Source organism: Lissotriton vulgaris, chromosome 9 (assembly GCF_964263255.1).
Source record: "Lissotriton vulgaris chromosome 9, aLisVul1.2, whole genome shotgun sequence".
Classification (NCBI taxonomy): domain Eukaryota; kingdom Metazoa; phylum Chordata; class Amphibia; order Caudata; family Salamandridae; genus Lissotriton; species Lissotriton vulgaris.
The window spans coordinates 852,914,941-852,924,444 of NC_141697.1; the positions used below are offsets into that span (position 1 = coordinate 852,914,941).

General features: G+C 44.7%; 1 pseudogene; it reads left to right on the forward strand.

Moving 5' to 3' along the window:
* Window positions 1-8,874, forward strand: part of LOC147692359 (uncharacterized) — a 56,226-nt pseudogene extending 47,352 nt beyond the window's left edge.
* Window positions 8,875-9,504: the final 630 nt, after the last annotated feature.

Consider the following 9,504-nt stretch of genomic DNA (forward strand, 5'->3'; position numbering starts at 1 on the left):
AAGCTCAAGTCTCTGGTATACATGTTCCTTCCCCTGAATAAGCAGCTACATGGCACACCAGAGGAGCAGGTGAGTACTATTCAGGCAGAAAGTACTCACCTACATGTTAGGCATCAATTCACATAGGACAGATTGTGGCAATGAGACAAAGGCAGGCTTCTGATTACAATTGTATCAACATGTGTTGGGAAATATTATGAGTGATGCCTACATTGTATGTACACATTTGAGATGTAAGACATGTCACCTGCAGAGATTTAAAGACATCTGAATTGCAGTTCATATGTGCAGGTATTTGGTGCTTGCCCACTGCACCACATACCTCCAATACAGATAAACAGGCAGACACCATAGCAGCAGACACAGCCACTACAGATACCACACCAGCAGACACAGACATATCACATACATCACATCCCTCTTACTCTACAACTCCAACCCTGGTCTCACCTCTTCCCCGCTCTGCCCCAAAATGCTGCCTGATTGCCCTTGATCTCTTTCCTACCAAAACTGACCCATTCCCTTCCAAACCCAAGAAGAAGACTCTGCCACCCCTACCAAACACAAAGCAAGCCTTCCACTAAAACCCAAGCTACAACCAAAATAAACCATAAATGAAAGGGGACCCGTCCTGCTAGCACCCCACCCCCTAATGACACCCAAACATCGTCTTCCCGATCCCAACCCATTTCTTCCAAAGGGGAGAAAGGTAAGCATAGAGAGCATCCCTCCCTAGTCTCTAAGCCACCCTTCATGGGTACAAATTCCCAAAATGATTAAATCCAGCCCCACCCAAATTAATCCTGCCCTCCCACTGACCCGGTCGCCCCTCCCAATCCTGAGACCAGCCCTTCCAAAGACCAACCCAGCCCACCCTAGTTTTGTCCTTTTGGTGCCCGGCTTGGCCCCCTAGATGCCACTTCCTGGGGGGTAACTCTAGCAGTGTATCGGAAGGCAAGTTTGGACGGGCAACAGTTTGCTGGCACACAACAGTATCATTTGGAGTGGCCAATGGCATTTGTTTTTTGAAGAACCAAAGGTATGGATGAATAAAACACTTAGGGGGTCATTAGGATGGAGGGCGGACTTTATCCGCCTGCCATCCCGACATAAAAAGGGACCACCCTCCATGGGGGCTATAAGATGCACCCACCACACTGGCTCGCGCAGCCCTCATATTTAACATTGCCGCGGGCGGTGCTAAAAGCACTACCCACCGCAATGCTAAAAATGCACGTCATGTATTTCAATGCACAACGTGACAGGCACCACCCGGTGCCTGCCACATTGTACATTGATATGCAGGGGGCTACCATAGGTACCCAGCATGTTCACCCCTCAGAATCCCTGGGGGCCCGCAATAGGCCCCTGCAAGAGATTCCAGCATGCTTTGCCGCCACGGAAAGGCATGTGTCCGCCCCATCATAATATGGCTGACGGTGTCTAGCAGACACCGCCACCATATTAAACTCTTTTCCGCCCGGTCGACTTGTCGGCCGGGCGGAAAAGCGGCGGACGGTGGTCCCCCGCCATAGTAATATGGCGGGGGGAAATGGGTGGCGGGCGAGAACGGATGTCGAACGGATGGCCACCGCCATGCGGGCAGTGGCGATCCGCACGACATCCTAATGAGGCCTTTAGTTGTTTTATTCCTGTGCCCAACCATTGCTACTTATGCTAACTGTTATTCTTGTGTAATTTGGGATACGTGACTACAGTTGTGTTTCTTTAACCATGATAGCATATGGTTCTTAAGTAAGTACGTCTATTGCGACCTTGTGTGGAATTATATACCTACAGTGGCTGAGGTTCAATGTCCACAGGAGGTATATGTAGTGGTGTGGGATAAATGGCCGGATATTGCATTGGAAGGTCTATGTCTTCATGGATTTTGCAGCTTTCTTTGGCCAGTGTCCATGTGTGTCAACGGACAGAACTCCATGAGATATATGCTGCATATGTATTGGATGTGTACAATATCGGGATTTTTGTCTGCTCACATGGCAGGGGGGGTTGTGGTCATACATGGTAGGTACCTTGAAAACACATATGCCCAATGCAGTGTGTACATTTCACAACTTCTCTTGGTAGATATGGGTCGATTGCTGGTCCTTCTGTGGCTATTGGTATGATACATATGCCATATGTGAATGCCACTTTGTGCCAAAACCCATTAGTCCCAGATGAGACTAATTCTACATTTCCTGTCCACATGGAGACTAGGTGGTAGGTGCAAATCAGACCGTGCCCTGGCCATGTAGGCTTCCAGATCTCTACCTATTTATAGGAACTATTATATGCAAGCAGTCCATACACTGTGGTCTTCTGATGTTTTGAAAGTTGGATAGTTGGAAACCCTTTCACTTTACTTGCCTTTTTCATGTGAGTGGAGTGTATGGGTCCACTACAGTGATTTGTAAGTTAAACTGTGATTAATTAATTCAAAATTCCATACAGATATATGTGTTAGTTGCAAGAAGACCTAGCTTATAATGCAAGATTGTTTGCCACAAGAGTTGATAGGTATTTCAATAATGGTGCAATTGTCTTGAATGACACTTCATTTTATACACATAGTCCTCACAGCTACACATTAACTTAATTGCATACATATGTATAGCAGCCTCTAGGCTTAACTCAGAGGTAGATTATGTCAATCTGTGCCTGTACATTGTCAGTAACCTGGACATAGGAGAAATAATGCCAATGTAATGTCGATTTGCATTCTGTCTTGTTGCAAATATATCCCCACAATAGATCTTTCACCCAGGGCTAATATGACCTATACTTTTCCATGGTCTCCAGCCTCCAAGGGGATGTATGTGTTATTGGCAATGGGTGTTATTTTTAATTCATGTTGGTGACACAAGTATAGCTTCATTACATTGGTATTTGCATTAGGTTCATTTCTGACATTAGGAGATTGTGATTGTAGTGTTACAGCTATCTTAGCTATTACTTCTGGGGCAGTGGTAGGTGATGCTGCTGCAAACTAGATTTATGTCAGTTCCTGATAGTGCTGTGGTCAATGGAGGGTAAGTGGAAGCCTTCTGTGCAAAATAGTGTTTCTACTACTAATGCTATGAACTATCATTCATGAAACCACTTCATGTCTTGCTACACATCTTGTTGTGTTTTATCTAGGACCCTAATTAAATATTTCATATTTAGTAATTGCCAATGCAAACCAAATGCGGCAAGGCTACTTACTTAGACTCCTAGAAAGCACAACAAGTTCTTACAACATACCAAACCTCCAGCAACCTGGGAATTCCCCGTGCTTTTGTTTTGATTTGTCTTAGAACTCCTGCAAGCACTGAAAGAACGGTCAGTTCTTGGTGACATCTTTAATTGTCGTCTTATGTCCAACCTTACGTCAAACACGGCACCTTCCAGATATAAATATACCAGTGTTTGCCTTAAGCAAGACACGGTGGTGTGGAGCAGAGCGGCTATCTACTTATCCGAAGCCCAGCTGATGCGAGTGCCGAAGGAAGTCGTCCCTCCCATTTGACGTACTGAGAAAGACGCTGTCTTTTTCTCCTGCCGAGAAAATCCAGCTCCGGTGTTTCCAGTCACCCTCGCGGGTTACTGGGAGATCGAGTCCTGAGAGCGAGATACTAGACCTCCTCCATTCTAAAAACCAAGGTCCGGAGCTGATTAGATCCTTAGAGAATTCTTGGGTCCGATACTTGGCAAAAACTAACTTAACTTAAACTGCCGCCCATCTACTACTTCCCACGTACTAGGCTTAGGTTAGGTACACCGGGATAGGCGTATTTAGAAGCACCAGTTGAGTACGTTTAGTCAAGCTTTTATCTTTGTATGTAACTGTGTATATTTTATACCTTTTAAGTATCATATGGCTCAGAAACCATATCAATGCTTTTACAGTATTATTTCGTAATACTCCTTTTACTGTACGCACTTTACTTTATAACAAGTATTGCAATCATAGCAATTCATTTCTCTTGCATGAGAAAGAAGACTGTTCAATAAATAACACCTTTTTATTGAAAACACCCGCCTCTCTATTTCTCTGCACTCTGGTGAAACTAAGTATGCACAACTGACTGAGTGAAATAGCTATCTATTGTTTTCACACGACTCTTGAGATATACTCCTTATTCTGGGGGAGCAAAGTTGTCATGTTTATGCGGTTGTCAGAATCTGAATCCCTTCTTGTCTAATCAGGGAAGTTCACTCCTCCCTGTTCATTCGAGAAAGTTTCTAGTGACCTCTGAGATAGCTGGCAAACCTAAATTAAGTCTAACATATTCAATAGAGACCTAGTCGACCTCAGTCCTACATCTAAACTATCGTTTATGTTATTCCAATGCGCAGAGCCTATTGGGAAAATAGGAACTACACTACAATCTGTTAGTGCTCTGCCCCTCCCATGCACCTTCCTGCCCCCTCATGTTGTACATGTCAAGGTATACCTTCTCACCATGACACTGTGCTGCCACAACCTCCTTCACGGTGCAGAGCAGAAGCTCAGCTTTATCCTCAGTTTTTGATAACAGAAGTGGTGAGGAAGGTATTGGGGTTAGAGAGGATGTTGTGAGGCAGTGTATTGGTATCAGTGGCATACACTTTTCTGTGTGCATTTATGTTATATTGCCATACCATGTGGCACATATAGCAGTGGTGATCTCACAATACATGTATATTCATATTTATGTGTATGGGTACATTTCTAGTCCTACCTTTATGTTGGGCCTGCCCCGGTAGTTCCTTTTAAAAAAAATGTCACCTGATGCAGATATTCCCTCCCTCCTCATGCTCCCCATGCTACAGAGCAACATATTATTGGTTGACTATCGCTTTGTGGCCACTTCAATGTCTATGGGTAGGTATGTCACTTACCGGCGGTGACATCTGCAACGGTTTTGATTTCAAAGACAATCAAGTAGGTAGAACAGTGGTACGACATGCGCAATAGGCTCCATGCCTGCATAGGAAGTGGGAAATTGTGTAGAGGTGACTTTCTGCCTTATATGCCTGCTTCCCACCAGTTCTGATGAGACGGATGGACTGTCACAGACGGCACATTTGAAACACACCCGTAATTGGGTGGGCGGTTCCTATGAAGCAAACACAAGGAGATGATGGACGGAGCACTGAAACTTTTCAGACACTCACCCCCAGTCACAGATCTGGGTTGACTCCATCATTGTGCTTTAGCTCACTTCGTCACCCCAGTTCAGACCCAGCCATCTGCGAATGAGCCTTGACCCTGTTTCTCATGGGAACAGTCCAGCCCAAACTGCCAATCCAGGTCTTACCTGGACCGGCAACAAGCATCCTGGGACCAGTTTTGGAGTAACATCCCTCATCAGCCTGGCTGGCTTGAATCCAGTGGCAAAGTAAGCAAGGGACCCACGTCTGGGGCTACCCAGCCAACTTAGGGAGAACAAATCTAGGGATGGAAAGTACTCCCATCGTCTCCATTGACAGTCTGAAATTTCTGTAGGTGTCGGAAGAACCGCAGAGGTCAGAAAGGCATGTATTTGAATTAAGCATGGGCGAATTTTGCGGATCTCGCGTTCGCGAATTTTGCGGATTTGCGAACTCGCAATCCGCAAAATCCGCGAATTCCCGCGAATTTGCGGATTTTTTTTTTTGTGTTCGCCCGTGTTTCTGCCAGTTCGCGAGGGTTTTTACAATTTCGCAATTTGCGAACTTACCTGTCGGGTCGCAAGTTTTGCGAACTTGTTGTTTCTACGTGTCCAGCCTGTTTGGGACACTCTTCTTCATCACTGCCACTCTCTGTCACCACTGCCACTCTCTGACTACTCATGCCACCCTCTGGCCCACCCATGCCACCCTCTGTTTCATCACCACACCCTCTGGTTGTCCAGTGTACATTATTTTCGGCAAAGCAAAGCACACCTTCCCTGCCTCAAGTGACCTGAATTAATTTGGGGCTGATTAATGTGTCACAGAATATTTTTTTAGCTGGCACCTGCTTCCTTAGTGCGCCCTGATTAGTGATCTTTTGCACTTGCTAAGTGCTTTCATTGTTGCAAAATTAGTTACAACACCTGCCCTGCCCCAACTGACAATAATGAATTAGGGGCTGATTAATGGATTTTAACTTCCAGCCTGGCTCCTGCTTGTCTCCCTTAGCTGTAATTCAGGACCTTTGTGGCATATGTGTAACTATTCTGAGGTTCAGAGCAGGGTCACATAATAGTTGCAACTGGCAACTGAACTCTGGATGGGCCCCTCAGGAAGCACTACAGGAAATGGCTACTAATGATGAGCCTGAACTTTTGAACCTGGCAAGTAGTTTCAGTTTTGCTAAGATCGTATTTCTGCAATTTAGCACTTATTCGCGGGGCGAGAAGTTGTACTGGGAAGCCGCGAACTCACGCGAACAGTGCGAGCAAAATCCGCTGCTCGCGGATTTGCGGATTTTGCGGGAGATTCGCGAATCTCGCGGATTGCGAATTTCCCGAAAATCCGCGAGCGAAACGGATTTTCCGCCCATACCTAATTTGAATGCATCATAATCCGGGGGTCCGAGCGACTGCTTCTGATGAGTCCTATGGCGATCTGACTGCCTCTGAGAGGACCACAGAAGCCAGTCCGCCAGACATCCGCAAGAGGCCCATAGAGATGATTTGCATGGTCCATGTGCAAAATCACTATGACATTGATGTCTTGAAAGTGAGTAAAAGCAAAATTCTGAAACATATGCATGAAAACTATTAGACAATAGAATGAAGAATTGACAGTCTGATATACATGCCCCATCAAGAATGACTCACAAATGTTGTCTGATGGCAATGCGCAGCTGCTTTTGGCCAACATAAGTCCCTTTAAGTCAGAAAAGATCACTGTTAGATCTTACATCCTGAGGGTGGTCTTCCTCCAACTTTTAGCCTGTCTCCCTCCATTTTCTGACCTTTTTTTTGCTGTTGGTAGGACTCTATGCACTTTACCACTGCTAAAGAGTAGTAAAGTGCTTGTGGTCTCTCCCCTAAATATGGTAACATTTGCTCATGCCCAATTGGCATATTTAATTTACTTATAAGTCCCTAGTAAAGTGTGCTACATGTGCCAAGAGCCTGTAAAAGAAATGCTACTAGTAAGCCTGCAGCATTCATTATTCTATGAACTTTAATAGCCCTCTTGTCATATCTCAGGCCTGCAATTACGGAGTCTGTATGTGCAGTTTACACCGTGACTTTGACCTGGCAAGAAAAACCTCTTGCCAGGCCTAAACATCACCCTTTTATACTTATACACCACCCTTAAGGTAGGCTCTCTCTAATTCTGTTAGAAAATGAGTTTCTGGATGTCAGAGTGTTAAAGTTTGCAGGAATTGTTGTTAGCATGAGCTAAAAGCCATTTTGTTCTTGGCAGCCATTTTAGTTAGCCATGTGCTCGCATGTGCTTTCTCCCTCTTCCAGAGCCTTGCACATGCTCAGAAAAACCTGTAGCTGCCAGAATGCACCTGCTCCTAGTGTATAACTGTCAGGCTATTTTTACTGGTGTAAGCAGTTTAGTCTCTCCTCCAACTCTGTTGACTAAGAAATTCTTATGTATCCATATATGTATTTGTGTGCACACTTGTACTGCCTCTTTTTGAGTCTTCATTCTAACTCAGCAATAAACTGGCCATAAAAGGCCCCTGTTCTCTGTACTCCTTAGACTGCCTCATACAGCGGCCTGAGGGTACTGTATGACGCTGTCTCCCTCATGTGAGGTTAATAAATACTTCTTTTGATATTGCAGCTTCCATGCCAATATCTTCTTTGTTGGTGTAAGGACCAGGTGCATCATGAACCCCTTAAAAGGTTTTTATTTCTACAAGAGTGTTGGAGGGAAGATTAATTAAGGGTCTGGAAGGGTGGGGGGCTAGCGCAGGGCTCAGTGCCTGCACCGGGGTGATGGTGAGAAAGAGAGCAAGGGACCTAATGGGACAGCTTAATTTGGACCGGAGCTCCTGGAACGCTTGCTCTAAAAACAGGAAAAACATGGATATATGAGCCTTGGAGACTGTTTCTGAAAGTTGAACAAGTTTTATTAGAAGACACAGCTTCTAGAAATATTCAATAATAGCAGTTTGAATATACAAAGTACCGTTTACAGCTGCTATGAGAGATAGGCTATACTTTAAGTAGACTTGTGAGCTTTGAGGCAGTTTGAATAAAAACGGTTGTGCTAGTTACATAGAAAAATACTCACATCTGCTTGTAAGTGAGAATACTGCCAATACATTAGAATGCAGAGTACATATTATTATTATTACGTACACTCACAACGCTATATCAGTGAGATATTCTTACACCACAATATAAATGCTTAAATGTAAAAAACAAGTTACAAAGAACATATGCAGATATAAAATGTCTTGTTGAAAAGCAGTTAAAACACAATACAGATAATATATATATATATACAAGTATGAACATTTGATCAAGGGCCCTTGGAGACAACTCTCTGCCTGAATACCTACAAACAGACGAGGAGTTGCCCGCCGATATTCTTGTGGGCCTCCTTTTTATAATGTCCAAACCGTGAGACTATAATCACGTCATCTCACGCCATCTTGTATCACATACCCTTCCATCGTCTCTCACGCCCCTGCCTGGTACCTTCCCATCCATAAGTGTAGATGTAGCCCCTTTCTCGTAATTGTGGCACGTACGCCAGTCTAGACTGAGTTCCTGCCATTTTAACTGGAAGTTTGTCATTAATTTATCATGGACGACAGAAATGTGTTATTATTGCTTTGAAGGATTCTATTCATGCGTTTATGTGCCAGTCTGTGATACTAATTTGCCACATTTATTCTCATTTATCGGACAGCTTGAAGTAGCTGAGGCGGGAATTTCCCTTTTCCCCGTTCACAGCTTTTAAGTGGAGGAGGCTTGGGGAGTGTTGCAAGATTAAGGAGGAACTTGAACTTTAATGTTCGTGAACCTAGCATACAATAGGGTGGGGGCCTAGAAGGGGTGCGAGGCCTCGCAGAGAAGTGGAGCTGGGAGAAGCTTGGGTCAGACCTGCTTTCTGCTTCTGCTTTAAGCTGAAAGAAAATGGCAGTGCTCAGGCCAACGTAACTGAGGCCTATAACTTCCAAGCAGCAGGGCCTATGCAGGGGTCATGCTGAGCAAGTGATAAGAGTGTCCTTGGATAACTATGCAGTGAACTTTTCTCCCTCCATCATCCCCCCTCTGGGTCATATTTGAACCAATCAAACATCATTAAACATCATACGAACTGCATAGTTAGCTGGAGATGGGGGAAGTGGCCAGGGCGAGTTGTAAAGAGGCGGCTCCTCCGAATCATTGTCCTGTATTTTTTTAAATCCGCACTGGGTTTCCCTAATTTATCACACATTGTCTCATAGAGATGTATCAAGTCACCCTGTGATGAAAGTGGTGGGACTTTAAGCACCTGGGCCTGGTACTGACTATCCATAGGAACATCTGGTAATGGGCGGGAGTCAGGAATGGTCACCTCCACTATACTCATCACTGTCGCCTCTCC